This window comes from Gobio gobio (genome assembly GCF_949357685.1).
Source record: "Gobio gobio genome assembly, chromosome: 17".
Taxonomy (NCBI): Eukaryota; Metazoa; Chordata; class Actinopteri; order Cypriniformes; family Gobionidae; genus Gobio; species Gobio gobio.
In genome coordinates this window covers 50330229-50337408 of record NC_137110.1, presented here as the reverse complement: position 1 = coordinate 50337408, position 7180 = coordinate 50330229, and positions in this window count along the sequence as shown.

Genomic DNA, 7180 nt, shown 5'->3' with positions numbered 1-7180 from the left:
AGTTTTCCCAGTTTGGTCTCCCATCCAGGTCCTGACCAGGCTCAGCCCTGCTTAGCTTCAGTGGGAATTTAGGATGCAATTGGCCGAAAACACTGTCAACTGGTAATTTCAAAGCAAACACTGCGCAACACTGCATCACATAATCAAATTCAGTCCGCTAATAAAGCTTGATCATTTAATGCAACATAACATACCATTTAATACGAAGCATCAACCGTCTATATAAAAAACATTGACCTGTATTGGCAATCTGAAAGACTATAGGAAAAATGTTTGATAGATGCTAGTAACCTACTTGGATAGGCTTAAACGAAATCCACAAACTAGCCTAAATCAGTCTATTTGAGCTTAAAGTCTGTACTGCTTATTTAAACGTACGAAAAGAATGTCCTCCAATACCTGCACATTCATAGTAGACCTCAGCGGGGAAAGAAATGTACTTGAGGCATGTAAATGCGCGCTCAAACTGACTTGCGTTACCGGTAGATTCATAGATGATGGTGCGCGGGCATTTCACTCACGCTTGATCCGTCAACGTCACATGCTGTAGCTACTCTATTCATTATTGGTCATAAAATATTAAAGAGAACGATAAAATAACGTTATTAACTGGTTAATGGTCATTTCAAATTAACGTTTCTGTTCAGAACGATTCAAATTGATTTTGATTTCGTTTTCGTTTTTGTTCCTCTTAAAATTTCGTTCGTTTCCGGTTTTCGTTCCTTGAACCGGTTCAGAGCCCTGTTTGATAGCACAATGGCGAGCGCATCGAGTATAAACGCCTCGTCCGTTTGGGGAGGCTCGCGCTGCGGAGCCATGCGAAAGTATAAACAAGCACTTGCGCACGGATGGGAGGGGCGGGTGACATTCATTTTTGGTTTACGTTTTCGGCTGTTTTTTTTATTTCGGCCCGAAACCGATAATGCCATTTTCGGCTGAACATTTTCGGCGTCCGAAATTTCGGTGCACCCCTAGACTCGGGCAGAAATCATGTTGATGGAAATAAAATAGCGATTGTTAATAAGATGAACGCAACACACGCCTCGCGAGCAGCGGGACTTTTATTATGCCACAGTCGCCGGCGGGACTTTTATTATGCCACAGTCGCCGGCGGGACTTTTACTATGCCACAGTCGCCGGCGGGACTTTTATTATGCCACAGTCGCCGGCGGGACTTTTACTATGCCACAGTCGCCGGCGGGACTTTTATTATTCCACAGTCGCCAGCAGGACTTTTATTATGCCACAGTCGCCGGCGGGACTTTTATTATTCCACAGTCGCCAGCAGGACTTTTATTATGCCACAGTCGCCGGCGGGACTTTTATTATGCCACAGTCGCCAGCAGGACTTTTATTATGCCACAGTCGCCGGCGGGACTTTTATTATGCCACAGTCGCCGGCGGGACTTTTATTATGCCACAGTCGCCGGCGGGACTTTTACTATGCCACAGTCGCCGGCGGGACTTTTATTATTCCACAGTCGCCAGCAGGACTTTTATTATGCCACAGTCGCCGGCGGGACTTTTATTATGCCACAGTCGCCAGCAGGACTTTTATTATGCCACAGTCGCCGGCGGGACTTTTATTATGCCACAGTCGCCGGCGGGACTTTTATTATGCCACAGTCCCCGGCGGGACTTTTATTATGCCACAGTCGCCATGATGGGATGGCGTTACTCTGTGCGTTCTCTCAGCGGCTGCTATGACACTTGTTCACACTGCAGTGAGAGTAAAGCGTTTCTGCAGAATAAAACCGGAAACCGAGGGGAACGCGGATATGATGTCATCGACAGGCCACGCCCTCACACGTCCCGGTTCCTCGGGTAAAATAGCATCTCAGGATTTACAAATAGTTGGAAACATTTGGGATATTGTAAGTACTCAACTCAACAAAATATATAACACTGGCCCAGTGGTTTTTGGATATTTTACTGCAAAAAATGTTACATAGTGCAGCTTTAAATAATAGTAACAAGTATAATGTATTACAGTTTGGAAGTAACTTGCACAACACTTATCTAACTCTGTCACAAAAAGCTCTTGCATTAAAACCAGGAGATATTCTGCTTTGCTGTTGTGTTTTCTTGTTAATGAAATATTTGGGATTCTGATCACAAACTGTGTCACTGATTTCGTTTTTGCACTACATTTTTTTAAATGTATAATTTATAAATTTTGAGCATCATGTGTATCAACTATTTCAAAATTTTCCTGCCCCTAAATGGTACATAAAATAATTTTACATGACAGTTTTTAGGCAGTGAAATGATGATTGTTTTATGATTGCTTTTATGCTTCACAGACCGACTGTTATTGAAGGATATAGAGAACCGACAGAAAACCCGCAAAGGGCGTTTTCGTATTAGTCTTAAAGGCACCGCGACAAAACAACAAGAGGCAGGAAAATGCGTAACAGTTCTAAAACTGTTTCTGGTACAGGAAACGTTAACTGACTTTAAATGATATGATAAGACTATATGATATCTGTCCCCTTTACACAAGCACAGCTTCTCTCACTCACACCATCATATTCTGGATCTCTCTCGCTCTTACTCACTCACTCTCACCTGGGGAAACCCCTCCCACTCTCATTTCTCACCAAACACCAACTTTCTGAATGTCTCCACCACTTTTTCTCTTTAAAATAGACCATCTCTCTCTCTCTTTGTCTCGAGTCTCTTGTAAATGTCATAGCGGTTGTGGAAAAATGTGTTCTTCCTTCACACATACAGCGGTGATGGACGGTCCAGGCGCTTGCATATCTCTCTCTGTTCTCTATAAATGAAACTAACCTTTACATAAGGCTTGGTAGTTGATGGCTCGGCAACCACACAAGGGTTTTTCATGAACTAGGCACATTTACAGACTCTTAACAGTAACTACATTTTCACATTTGTCAAGAAAATGTGAGCGATGCTTGACCACTTCGATGCTAGAGTGCTGTGTGTGGTTGCTAGGGCATTTATATAACGTTTCTGAGGTGTTTTAGTTGCTAGGGCATTTCTACAAAGTTTCTGAGGTGTTTTAGTTGCTAGGGCATTTCTACAAAGTTTCTGAGGTGTTTTAGTTTCTAGGGTGCTGTGTGTGGTTGCTAGGGCATTTCTACAAAGTTTCTGAGGTGTTTTAGTTGCTAGGCTTCTGAGAGTGGTTGCTAGGGCATTTATACAAAGTTTCTGAGGTGTTTTAGTTGCTAGGGTGCTGAGAGTGGTTGCTAGGGCATTTCTATAAAGTTTCTGAGGTGTTTTAGTTGCTAGGGTGCTGTGTGTGGTTGCTAGGGCATTTATACAAAGTTTCTGAGGTGTTTTAGTTGCTAGGGTGCTGTGTGTGGTTGCTAGGGCATTTATACAAAGTTTCTGAGGTGTTTTAGTTGCTAGGGTGCTGTGTGTGGTTGCTTGGGCATTTCTACAAATTGTCTGAGGTGTTTTAGTTGCTAGGGTGCTGTGTGTGGTTGCTAGGGCATTTCTACAAAGTTTCTGAGGTGTTTTAGTTGCTAGGGTGCTGTGTGTGGTTGCTAGGGCATTTCTACAAATTTTCTGAGGTGTTTTAGTTGCTAGGGTGCTGTGTGTGGTTGCTAGGGCATTCCTACAAAGTTTCTGAGGTGTTCTAGTTGCTAGGGTGCTGTGTGTGGTTGCTAGGGCATTTCTACAAAGTTTCCGAGGTGTTTTAGTTGCTAGGGTGCTGTATGCGGTTGCTAGGGCATTTCTACAAAGTTTCTGAGGTGTTTTAGTTTCTAGGGTGCTGTGTGTGGTTGCTAGGGAATTTATACAAAGTTTCTGAGGTGTTCTAGTTGCTAGGGTGCTGTGTGTGGTTGCTAGGGCATTTCTACAAAGTTTCCGAGGTGTTTTAGTTGCTAGGGTGCTGTATGCGGTTGCTAGGGCGTTTCTACAAAGTTTCTGAGGTGTTTTAGTTGCTAGGGTGCTGTGTGTGGTTGCTAGGGAATTTATACAAAGTTTCTGAGGTGTTTTAGTTGCTAGGGTGCTGTGTGTGGTTGCTTGGGCATTTCTTCAAATTGTCTGAGGTGTTTTAGTTGCTAGGGTGCTGTGTGTGGTTGCTAGGGCATTTCTACAAAGTTTCTGAGGTGTTTTAGTTGCTAGGGTGCTGTGTGTGGTTGCTAGGGCATTTCTACAAATTTTCTGAGGTGTTTTAGTTGCTAGGGTGCTGTGTGTGGTTGCTAGGGCATTCCTACAAAGTTTCTGAGGTGTTTTAGTTGCTAGGGTGCTGTGTGTGGTTGCTAGGGGATTTCTACAAAGTTGCTGAGGTGTTTTAGTTGCTAGGGTGCTGTGTGCGGTTGCTAGGGCATTTATACAAAGTTTCTGAGGTGTTTTAGTTGCTAGGGTGCTGTGTGTGGTTGCTTGGGCATTTCTACAAATTTGCTGAGGTGTTTTAGTTGCTAGGGTGCTGTGTGCGGTTGCTAGGGCATTTATACAAAGTTTCTGAGGTGTTTTAGTTGCTAGGGTGCTGAGAGTGGTTGCTAGGGCATTTCTACAATGTTTCTGAGGTGTTTTAGTTGCTAGGGTGCTGTGTGTGGTTGCTAGGGCATTTATACTAAGTTTCTGAGGTGTTTTAGTTGCTAGGGTGCTGTGTGTGGTTGCTAGGGAATTTATACAAAGTTTCTGAGGTGTTTTAGTTGCTAGGGTGCTGTGTGTGGTTGCTTGGGCATTTCTACAAATTGTCTGAGGTGTTTTAGTTTCTAGGGTGCTGTGTGTGGTTGCTTGGGCATTTCTACAAATTTTCTGAGGTGTTTTAGTTGCTAGGGTGCTGTGTGCGGTTGCTAGGGCATTTCTACAAAGTTTCTGAGGTGTTTTAGTTGATAGGGTGCTGAGAGTGGTTGCTAGGGCATTTCTACAAAGTTTCTGAGGTGTTTTAGTTGCTAGGGTGCTGTGTGTGGTTGCTAGGGCATTTATACAAAGTTTCTGAGGTGTTTTAGTTGCTAGGGTGCTGTGTGTGGTTGCTAGGGAATTTACACAAAGTTTCTGAGGTGTTTTAGTTGCTAGGGTGCTGTGTGTGGTTGCTTGGGCATTTCTTCAAATTGTCTGAGGTGTTTTAGTTGCTAGGGGGCTGTGTGTGGTTGCTAGGGCATTTCTACAAAGTTTCTGAGGTGTTTTAGTTGCTAGGGTGCTGTGTGTGGTTGCTAGGGCATTTCTACAAATTTTCTGAGGTGTTTTAGTTGCTAGGGTGCTGTGTGTGGTTGCTAGGGCATTCCTACAAAGTTTCTGAGGTGTTTTAGTTGCTAGGGTGCTGTGTGTGGTTGCTAGGGGATTTCTACAAAGTTTCTGAGGTGTTTTAGTTGCTAGGGTGCTGTGTGTTGCTAGGGTGCTGTGTGCGGTTGCTAGGGCATTTATACAAAGTTTCTGAGGTGTTTTAGTTGCTAGGGTGCTGTGTGTGGTTGCTTGGGCATTTCTACAAATTTGCTGAGGTGTTTTAGTTGCTAGGGTGCTGTGTGTGGTTGCTAGGGCATTTATACTAAGTTTCTGAGGTGTTTTAGTTGCTAGGGTGCTGTGTGTGGTTGCTAGGTAATTTATACAAAGTTTCTGAGGTGTTTTAGTTGCTAGGGTGCTGTGTGTGGTTGCTTGGGCATTTCTACAAATTGTCTGAGGTGTTTTAGTTGCTAGGGTGCTGTGTGTGGTTGCTAGGGCATTTCTACAAATTTTCTGAGGTGTTTTAGTTGCTAGGGTGCTGTGTGTGGTTGCTAGGGCATTCCTACAAAGTTTCTGAGGTGTTTTAGTTGCTAGGGTGCTGTGTGTGGTTGCTAGGGGATTTCTACAAAGTTGCTGAGGTGTTTTAGTTGCTAGGGTGCTGTGTGCGGTTGCTAGGGCATTTATACAAAGTTTCTGAGGTGTTTTAGTTGCTAGGGTGCTGTGTGTGGTTGCTTGGGCATTTCTACAAATTTGCTGAGGTGTTTTAGTTGCTAGGGTGCTGTGTGTGGTTGCTAGGGCATTTATACTAAGTTTCTGAGGTGTTTTAGTTGCTAGGGTGCTGTGTGTGGTTGCTAGGGAATTTATACAAAGTTTCTGAGGTGTTTTAGTTGCTAGGGTGCTGTGTGTGGTTGCTAGGGCATTCCTACAAAGTTTCTGAGGTGTTCTAGTTGCTAGGGTGCTGAGAGTGGTTGCTAGGGCATTTCTACAAAGTTTCTGAGGTGTTTTAGTTGCTAGGGTGCTGTGTGTGGTTGCTAGGGCATTTATACTAAGTTTCTGAGGTGTTTTAGTTGCTAGGGTGCTGTGTGTGGTTGCTAGGGAATTTATACAAAGTTTCTGAGGTGTTTTAGTTGCTAGGGTGCTGTGTGTGGTTGCTTGGGCATTTCTACAAATTGACTGAGGTGTTTTAGTTTCTAGGGTGCTGTGTGTGGTTGCTTGGGCATTTCTACAAATTTTCTGAGGTGTTTTAGTTGCTAGGGTGCTGTGTGCGGTTGCTAGGGCATTTCTACACAGTTTCTGAGGTGTTTTAGTTGATAGGGTGCTGAGAGTGGTTGCTAGGGCATTTCTACAAAGTTTCTGAGGTGTTTTAGTTGCTAGGGTGCTGTGTGTGGTTGCTAGGGCATTTATACAAAGTTTCTGAGGTGTTTTAGTTGCTAGGGTGCTGTGTGTGGTTGCTAGGGAATTTATACAAAGTTTCTGAGGTGTTTTAGTTGCTAGGGTGCTGTGTGTGGTTGCTTGGGCATTTCTTCAAATTGTCTGAGGTGTTTTAGTTGCTAGGGTGCTGTGTGTGGTTGCTAGGGCATTTCTACAAAGTTTCTGAGGTGTTTTAGTTGCTAGGGTGCTGTGTGTGGTTGCTAGGGCATTTCTACAAATTTTCTGAGGTGTTTTAGTTGCTAGGGTGCTGTGTGTGGTTGCTAGGGCATTCCTACAAAGTTTCTGAGGTGTTTTAGTTGCTAGGGTGCTGTGTGTGGTTGCTAGGGGATTTCTACAAAGTTTCTGAGGTGTTTTAGTTGCTAGGGTGCTGTGTGCGGTTGCTAGGGCATTTATACAAAGTTTCTGAGGTGTTTTAGTTGCTAGGGTGCTGTGTGTGGTTGCTTGGGCATTTCTACAAATTTGCTGAGGTGTTTTAGTTGCTAGGGTGCTGTGTGTGGTTGCTAGGGAATTTATACAAATTGTCTGAGGTGTTTTAGTTGCTAGGGTGCTGTGTGTGGTTGCTAGGGCATTTCTACAAAGTTTCTGAGGTGTTTTAGTTGCTAGGGTGCTG